The sequence below is a fragment of the Enhydra lutris genome, unplaced genomic scaffold (assembly GCF_002288905.1).
Source record: "Enhydra lutris kenyoni isolate GAN:26980312 unplaced genomic scaffold, ASM228890v2 scaffoldscaffold12, whole genome shotgun sequence".
Classification (NCBI taxonomy): Eukaryota; Metazoa; Chordata; class Mammalia; order Carnivora; family Mustelidae; genus Enhydra; species Enhydra lutris.
Window position 1 is genome coordinate 41,658,286 of NW_019154096.1, and position 10,043 is coordinate 41,668,328.

At 38.9% G+C, this 10,043-nt stretch overlaps 1 pseudogene; it reads right to left on the bottom strand.

Moving 5' to 3' along the window:
• Window positions 1–4,639: 4,639 nt before the first annotated feature.
• Window positions 4,640–5,596, bottom strand: LOC111145005 (annotated as a pseudogene).
• Between the last annotated feature and the right edge of the window lie 4,447 nt (window positions 5,597–10,043).

The following is a 10,043-nucleotide window of genomic DNA, read 5'->3' on the forward strand; positions in this document are numbered from 1 at the left end:
GATCGTTGCATTATTATGTTCCTGATCTGATGGATCTAAATGTATACAAAATGAATGTTTTTGGTGATAGTGTATGTGTAGGCATGTGCTATTGATGAATGCCTTTCTGCTTTAAAACATATGCATTGTATACAATTTGTTTTTTTTTTTAGTTTTTTTTATTAATTATTTTTATTAACATATAATGTATTATTTGTCCCAGGGATACAGGTCTGTGAATCGTCAGGCTTACACATTTCACAGCACTCACCATATCACATACCCTCCCAAATGTCCATAATACAATTTGTTTTTACCATTACCTGGCCCTACAACTGCTTTGAAGCTATAATCCAGGTATATAATGGGAATCAGATATCACATATTTGAGCTCAATGAAATCATTCCAGCTATTCTTCCTTCTGGTAGTTCCATAACTCAACATGTGAGATGGGTTTGAATCTGTCTTGTTTTTGAAGAACTTATAAAGAATGATCTACTTAACAGAGAGAGCAAAGAGTAGCTTTTAGCTCTCAGCTAAACCATGGATTTAACTATCAAAATAACCTTCTGATTGTCTTCAAAACATATAGAGTACTTTCTCCCATTATGTGGGTTGCCTCTTTGTTTTGTTGACTGTTTCTTTTGCTGTGCAGAAGCTTTTTTACCTTGATGAAGTCCCAAAAGTTTATTTTACTTTTGTTTCCTTTGCCTTTGGAGACATGTCTTGAAAGAAGTTGCTGTGGCCCATGTCAAAGAGGTTACTGCCTATGCCCTCCTCCTGCTCCCAGGATCCTGATAGATTCCTGCCTCATGTTGAGGTCTTTTATCCATTTCGAGTTTATCTTTGTGTATGGTGTGAGAAAATGATCGAGTTTCATTCTTCTATGCATAGCTACCCAATTTTCCCAGCACCATTTATTGAAGAGACTTGTCTTTTTTTCCCACTGTATATATATATTTTTTCCTGCTTTGTTGAAAATTATTTAACTGTAGAGTTGTGGGTCCATATCTGAACTCTCTACTCTGTTCCACTGGTCTATGTCTGCTTTTGTGCCTGTACCATGCTGTGTTGCTGATCACAGCTTTGTAGCAAAGCTTGAAATCAGGGCTGATATCCATGATCTATAAAGAACTCCTCAAAGTCAACACACACAAAACAGATAATCACATCAAAAAATGGGCAGAAGACATGAACAGACACTTCTCCAAAGAAGACATACAAATGACTAACAGACACATGAAAAAATGTTCATCATCATTAGCCATCAGGGAGATTCAAATCAAAAGCACATTGAGATACCACCTTACACCAGTTAGAATGGCCAAAATTAACAAGACAGTAAACAACAAATGTTGGAGAGGATGTGGAGAAAGGGGAACCCTCTTACACTGTTGGTGGGAATGCAAGTTGGTGCAGCCACTTTGGAAAACAGTGTGGAGATTCCTCAAGAAATTAAAAATAGAGCTTCCCTATGACCCTGCAATTGCACTACTGATAATTTACCCCAAAGATATAGATGTAGTGAAAAGAAGGGCCATCTGTACCCCAAAGTTCATAGCAGTAATGGCCACAATTGCCAAACTATGGAAAGAGCCAAGATGCCCTTCAACAGATGAATGGGTAAAGAAGATATGGCCCATATATACAATGGAGTCTTATGCCTCCCTCAGAAAGGATGAATACTCTAAATTGTATCAATTTTGTATCAAGATGGACAAGACTGAAGGAGATTATGCTGAGTAAAGTAAGTCAAGCAGGGTCAATTTTCATATGGTTTCACTTACTTGTGGAGCATAAGGAATAACATGGAGGACTTTAGGAAAAGGAAAGGAAAAGTGAACTGGGGGAAATCATAGGGGGAGACTGTGGACTCTGAGAAACAAACTGAGGGTTTTATGGGGGGGGGTGGGATGGGTGAGCCTGGTAGTGGGTATTAAGGAGGGCATGTATTGCATGGAGCACTGGGTATGGTGCATAAACAAAGAATCTTGGAATACTGAAAAAATTAAACTAAATTTAAAAAAACATATAAATAGACAAGAAAACAAACTATTAAAAAAATGGAAGAAGAAACTGAATAGACACTTCCAAAGAGGACAAACAAATGGCCCACAGGTACATGAAAAGATGCTCACCACCACTAATGCAAATGCAAACATCACTAAAAGAAAAATACAAGTAAGACCACAATGAGATATCACTTCACACTTCTTTAGACAGCTTTTACCAAAACTCCCCACAAAGGATAAGAAGAGTTAGGAAGGATGTGAAGAAAAAGGGACGCTTGTACACTGTTGATGAAAATGTAAATTGGTGAAGCCTCTCCGGTAAACAATATAGTATTTTCTGAAACATTTCAAAATAGAATTATCATTTGATCCAGCAATCCCACCTCTGGGTATATAGCCAAAGAAATTGAAATATGGATCTCAAAGAGATATCTGTACTCTGTGTTCACTGCAGCAGGTTTAACAATCGCTACAATGTGCAAATAACCTTAAAGTCCACGTAAAAAAAAATGGATAAATAAAAGGCAGTATATATACATTATGGAATATCATTCAACCTTTGCAAAGAAGAAGATCTTGCCACTTGCAACCACATGGATATACGTGGAGGACACTATTCTAAGGAAAAATGGTGGCAACAGAAAGACAAACATTGCATGATTTCACTTATATGTGGAATCTAAACAAATACCTGGAAGCAGAATGTAGAATGGTGATTGCCAGGGCCTGAGGGAGAGTGAAATAAGGAGGTATTGATCAAGTTTCAGTTATACATAATAAGTAAGTTCTGTAGGTCTGTATAGCATAGGGCCTGTGACTAAGAATAGTTTATTGCCTACTTAAGATTTTGCTAAGAGATTTAGATCTTAAATTAACTGCTTTTACCCGCCATGTAAGGGCAAAAATTCAACAACAAAAGGGTCAGGAAGAAATTTTTGAAAGTGATAGATAGATTAATGGCATTGATAGTAATGATGGTTTTAAGGGTGTATACTTATTTCAGAACACATCAAATTATAAACATGATATCTACAGCTTTTTGAATGTCAATCATACATCAGTGAAGTGGTTTAATTTTTATATTTGGAAATGTCATGAATACAGAATTAGCTTAGGGAACTTGTCTCAATAAAATGTTTTAAGGATCACAATTTAGTGCATTAATCTCCAAATTAGGGTATGTCCTTCATGGGGGACCATATATGGCTGGCAACGACCATCCTGGATTTGTAGACTCAGTTTTGGATTTCTGGTCTTCATTTTTCTATTTGTCAAGCTCAGTCTTCAATGATAGTCTCTCTCAAGGTAATATTAAGTGCATTTAGTTGCTTTAAGTATAATAAATTATTATCAAATCCTGGCTAACACCTTGGAGAGATTCACACTGTTTTCTGTAGTTTGAACACAGTTCCTTGATTTATTGCTGAATTATTGAAACTTATCTACTTCCATACACTCTTCAGGAGTTCAAATCTCAGGGTGGAACATTATTTCCATATTCCTGCAGCATCTTTTTGCTATGTCCATGAGTATTTTCAAGTGGATCCTAGAGATTATCTGGCTCAATCTTTGTATTTTATGAAGAAGAAGACTTACATATTTTTGGAAGTTGACCAGTTGAAGGCAGCACAGGCTTGTCCAGTGCAAATGATTCAGAGTCTACTTTGGCCCCTTTGTATTCCATTCCCACTGCCACTTCCCTAAGCCATTATTCTTTTTCTTGGGAAAGAGAATGGGTACAGTGTCTGTATCCATTGTTGTACTCTGATCTTGGCTTTTACAACCTCTGTTCAATACAATGTGTACAGTCATTTGTGAATTTTTAGGGCATCTTTGATATTTCTTCATTGTCCATCAGGTGAAATCTGAACTTTGTAATGGAACCATCAAGGCCAAATAAGATCTAATATTGGTGTAGAATATGCTTCATGAAAGGTATTTGAGATTATCTAACCTTGGGGTCTGGTTTAAAAATAAAATAAAAATTGTGTTAATCTTTGTAGAGATGTTTCCTCTGAAGAAAATATAGATACATCCTAGTTGGGAAATAAGTGTGAAAGGTACAAAAGTTTAAGGATTGAGTTCATGGAAATGTTGGTTTTAATGTGGGTTATTTACTAATAACCCACATTATTAACAAGATTCTTCACAAGATAACCTTATAGTTGACAACACAAGTCAAGCAAGAAAACTGTTTAATTAGTTTCTTTTCATTAGCACTATGAAGTATGTAAGCAAATAACTTAGGTTCCCTCAACCTGAAACTTTAGAAGAAATTTTGGAAGTATGAGATAAGTGCTCCCTTCCACAGATATACACAAGTACTCTGTGATAACAGCTTTAGGAGAGGAATCAGTCATAAGTATGCATTATGCATCTGAGGGGTTAGAGCTAGAATAAATAACTTAAGAAATAGGAGCTGGTCAGCTGTGGGATGATGTAGTCATTCCTTCTTCCTGGACAGTGGTCTAAGCCTGAAAAGAATTCTGTTTCTCTGCAGCATGGGATGATGCATACATATATACCTAAGCTAACAACATTTCAGAGCATACATGAATCAAACCAAATATATTCCAAGGAGTCAGAATTCAGACAAATGGTTCGCTGAAGCCTTCCACTCCAAGGCCATGTCATTTTTTTTTCATCTTCAACTTTTCATTCTGCACATCATCTCTCTCAGAGCCCGGTGGACCTGCTTGTTCCGCAGAGTGTAGATGACAGGGTTCAGCAGTGGGGTCACCACTGTGTTCACAAGGGCAGCCTCTCTGTTGGAGTCCAGCCTGTTCTTTTGCCTTGGTTTCACATATATAAAGACACTACTTCCATACATCAGAGAGAGGACTATGAGGTGAGAGGAGCAGGTGGAGAAAGCTTTCTGTTTCTCCTTGGCTGATGGGAGTCGTACAATTGTGACTACTATGTTGCTGTATGCAATGATGGTTATGATAAGGGATGTCAATAAAATAAATAAGGCAAGGAAAAAAGCCAACATTTGGATAGACCAGGTGTCAGAACAGGAGAGATGAATCAGGGGGCCTATGTCACAGAAGAAGTGGGGGATGACATGGGGACCACAGAAGGATAACTGGGAAATCTTCACTAGTGGACCTGTGATAAGACTGAAGGACAATGTGAAGCAGGTAGCGACCAGGATAAAGCAAGTCTTCAGGTTCATGATAGTTGGGTAATGCAGAGGCTTGCAAATGGCCACATACCGATCCAGAGACATCACTGCTATGAGGAGGAAACCTGTTGCTCCCAGAAATACAATAAGAAAGGCTTGTATGAAACAGGCAGGAAAGGAAATAGTTTGCCTGCCTAAAAGAAAGATGTGCAACAACTTAGGGATAACAGCATTTATGAAACAACACTCCAAAAAGGAAAAAATGCTCAGGAAAAAGTACATAGGTGTGTGGAGCTGGGAATCGGCACACGTGATGGTGATTATGACCGTATTGCCTACAGTGGATGCCAGGTATGCCAGCAGGTGTACAAAGAATAGGACCTTTCCCAGGTGCTGGATGGCAGGAAACCCCTCCAAGGTGAATTCTTGGACAGTTGTCCCATTCCTCATTTCCATGGACATCTTCTTCTATAGCAGCATCCCTGCTGGTCTTATCCTTCAATAGAGACATCACAAAGCACAAAGGTTTTAGAGGAGCATAATCAAGTTATCTGCCTATACAAAAAGGTGACTAGGCTGATAGCAAAGTAGTTTAGGCAGTTCATCCTTGAATCAGAAGGACTTGAGTTCAATACTAGTTCAATACTAAGTTCTAACTCCGGAGGGATGGATCTCCTTTGGAAAGGGTGTTAAGCTTTGTGAACTTCACTTTCAGCCTCTTAGAATGAAGATGATAGGAACGACCTGTTCATGTTCTTGTGAGAATTAATTAAGATAAAGCATGTAACTCACTTGGCATATGATGTTAATGTTTCCTTTGTGTCCCTCAAAGTCTAATTGTAATGTTATGGTCATTAATATAATGCTTAAATAGAGCATCACTAGTAGGCAGGGGGTGGTATTTTTGTAATTATACTAAATTTTATTGTTTTTAATAATATTATCAATTTGTAAGTAAGCATAACAGTGATATTAGTAATATTCTTTTGAATATCTGCTTTAATAATGTGATACATTTTATAGTCCAAGTTGTCAAATCATCATCATTTGTTGAGGACTTATGCATGGTACTATGCTGATCACTGATATTCAGTATTTCTATTTTTCTTCAAAATAACCATGAGCCCCTTCCTCTCCAGAAGCAGAAACTCAGGCTTAGAGAGTTCCAGAGAGCTTAGGTCACAGAGTTGGTTCTTGAGCTGGAACTGCCAGATCTTAGAGCCCCTTCTGTTTTTAACTACAGTGTTAAAATATTTTAAAAGGGAAACAAATGTATTCCTGATGAAAGATTTGCTTTATTTATCTTGATTCCATCCTTAGAGTCACTGATGCGTTACTGACCTGTGGAATGACATGGGGCTTACAGAGGATCTATATTAACACGAGCATTTTATAGAAGAGACTGGAGACTAGAGACATTATGGGCCACTCAGTGGCATGACATAAAGTAGAAATCCAGGATTTAACACCACCCCTGCCCAGGGTTCATGCTGGGTTTTGGTGGAGGTGGGAGTGACAGTAGGTCATAGGATTAACCCACTTAGGTGAATATGCTGGACAGCTGGTATTCATATACTCACTCTTACATCGAAGCTCAGGAACATTTTCTTTCTCCAGTCCTCTCAGTGACTTCTCTGAGGATTGTTTTTGGCTCCTGCATATCAATACTAGGGTAAAGGGTGGCAGTGTGGTATGTGTCACTCTCACTTACCAACTGTGGGCTCAGTCCTCTGAAGGGCTGGTCTTGAAACCGAACTCCTCACCCCTGAGTGGCACAGCATCAAGGAACCCCTGCTTCTGTTCCTTTTGACCCCATTAAGTCCATGAAGTCACCAGGACCCTGAGACCAGGTGCACACACAAGTCACCAAATGGGGGGCAGGGCTTCCTCCTCTTGCAGCAGTTGTATTTCAAGAAATCAAGAGCTTGCTCTAGGCTGAGGGGAAAGGAGAGGGAAGGAATCTCATTTGTTACAGCCTGTTGTCCTTGAGGGGGGTGAATGTGCATCCCATGCTGTCAGGGTCTGGCTGACAAAGCCCTGTTTCCATAGCCCAGAATGTGTCATAGCACAAGTCTGCAGGGCAGCCTTGACCACTGAAACCCTAGAAAGGATCAGAGAGATTAAAGCAACCATACTTCACTGCCTCCAGTTCAGGACTGGAGCTTGACTCCCAGACTACTTAAGGTTCTGATGAAAGGTCTGGCCCTGCCTCCCTCAGTGGGTTAAAGCCCACCAAACATGCAACGTTGCTGCCCACCTCCCATACTCCTCAGCAGGAGTGGGCATCTTCTATGTTAAGCTCTGGGTGTTACCAAGACAAAGCTTCCTCTATTGCAGTGCTCCTCATAATGGGTTCCGCTCCTCCAAGACACCTTCTAAGTCACAAAGCTCCTCCACCAAATGCTCACCTTTCCAAGGGAGAAGCAGCCTTATTTTACTGTATCCTAATGAGAAGCTGCTGACAGGCAAGTTTGAGGCTCTGTGATAATTTTGCCACAAGACTGGACACCAAGTAGGATGGAGCAGGCAGTGAACAGAGAGTGAAGACCCCCAAACCTTATGAGATGCTGAAAAGACAGGTGAAGAAAGGAAAGACATCACTAGTGCCCTGGGTGCAGCTAATTGGTCACTGTTGAGGATAGGAGTTGCTGGTGCAACCCTTATATTTATCTTTCCATTGTCTGTGGTGATGCTGACTCCCAGATGTCTGCATTGTTCTCTGCCAAGATTTTTCAAGGAAATTATATGAAAATTTCCCAAGGGTTTCTAAAACACCAAGTTGAATACTGCTACTGATAGGAAGTAAAAGTCCAGACTACAATTTTCTACATGTGCTGTATGCACTGTGACCAGAATACTGTTGTTAACAGAATAGATTTTACGGTGAATAAGAGCTGGTTTACACCCTGGATTTCATCAGACTTTTGGGAAGATACTGGGGAAGTCCTTCTGAGTGTTTGGATCCTCTTTCCTCTACTCTCCCATTGACCCTCAAGCCACATTCTTCATGTCTGCAACTTTATGGCCTTCCACTAAATGGTTTTCTCTACACTTTTAACTTCTATCCCTCTATCTCTCAAGACACAGGATCCACAGTGACTGTGATACTTTCCTGTTTTGTCTTTTTACATATCAGTGGTTTGTTTAAGGGAGAAACAATACAATTCTTAAGGACTCTTTCAAAAGGTGTGGAAAGAAGTAATGTAATTTAAAAAAAATTATAAGTAGAATATTCTCTTTTCCTTCAGCTTTATTATGATCTAATTGACATATAACTGTGTAAGTTTAAGGTATACAAAGTGATGATTTGATATACCTATACTTTACGAAATGTTTACCACAGTAAGGTTAACTAACACATCCTTCACATCACATAGTTACCATTTTGTTGTGGTGGTGGTAAGAACATTAAAGTTCTACTCTCACAGCACTTTCCTTGTGTGCAATACAGTATTGTTAACTATAGGCACCGTGCTGTATCTTAGATCATCAGAACTTACTTGTTTCATAATTGAATGTTTGCACCCTTTGGCCAACATCTCCTCCTTTCCCCCACCGCTCAGCCCCTGACAACCACCATTTCACTGTCTATTACTATGAGTTAGATGTTTTTAGTTTTCACACACAAATGAGTTCATACAGTATTTGTGTTTCTCTGTCTGACTTATTTGACTTAGCAATAAAATATACACCAGCAGATATATGACAAAAATGACGGTCTAATGCAGTAGAGCAGTGGTAGTCCTTCAATAAAGGTAGACAGTGCTGTGTCAAGTGGGTATTCAAATGGAGAAAATACATCTTGACCCTTACTCTTTATCATACCAAAAAAAAAAAATTTTAAGAGAAGAAAAAACATTGCAGAAGATGCACTGCAGATCTAACTGTAAATGGTATAACACTCATCTAAAAGAAAACATGGTAGAATATCTTATGTGTTTGAGGGAAAACAAAAAAAATTTCTTGACTGAGACAAAGGAATTTATCATAAAAAACAATGATATTAAGTACCTCTATTTATTGCAAGACAACATTAAGGAAATGAAAGTGGAAGCCACAGTCTCTGAGAAGCTATTTTTAATCTGACAAATCTACAGTTCAGTAAGGCAAAGACAATGTAACAAAAGAAAACTGGGCAAAATATTTGCAGAGTCCTTTCACAAAAAGAGACCATACAAATGCCTAGTATTATATTAAAATATTCAGGTTATTTCATTTCGAGGGAAATACAAATTATAACCACAATACAATAATATTTCACAGGCACTGCCAAGTGTCACTGAGACTACTGGAACTCCTATTCACGACACTGGAAGAGTAAAATTTGGAAATCTATTGACGTCGAGCATATTTTATGCTACAGGATCCAGCAATTTCATATTTATGTGTGTGGAGATTACATACACACACACACACACACACACACACACATATGTATATATATATGTATATATCCTACACAAAAAAAAATTTAATGATTTTTTAATGATTTAATGATTTTTAATGATTCATTTATTTATTTTGGAGTGAGAGAATGAGTGTGAGTTGGGGGAGGGGAACAGGGAGAGAATCTCTAACAGACTCCCTATTTAGCACAGAGCATGACATAGAGCTTGATCCAAAACTCTGAGATCATGACCTGAGCTGAAACCAGGAGTCTCCTATGCTCAACCTACTGAGCCACCCAGGCACCCCAGTACACAACAGATTTTTATTTTATTTTTTAAAGATTTTATCCACTTTTTGACAGAGAGAGAGAGAGACACAGCGAGAGAGGGAAGATAAACAGGGAGAGTAGGAGAGGGAGAAGAAGGTTTCCTGTGCCAAGCAGGGGAGCCCCATGTGGGACTTGATCGCAGGACCATGAGATCATGACTTGACCCAAAGGCAGACACTTAACCAACTGAGCCACCCAGGCACCCCTGAT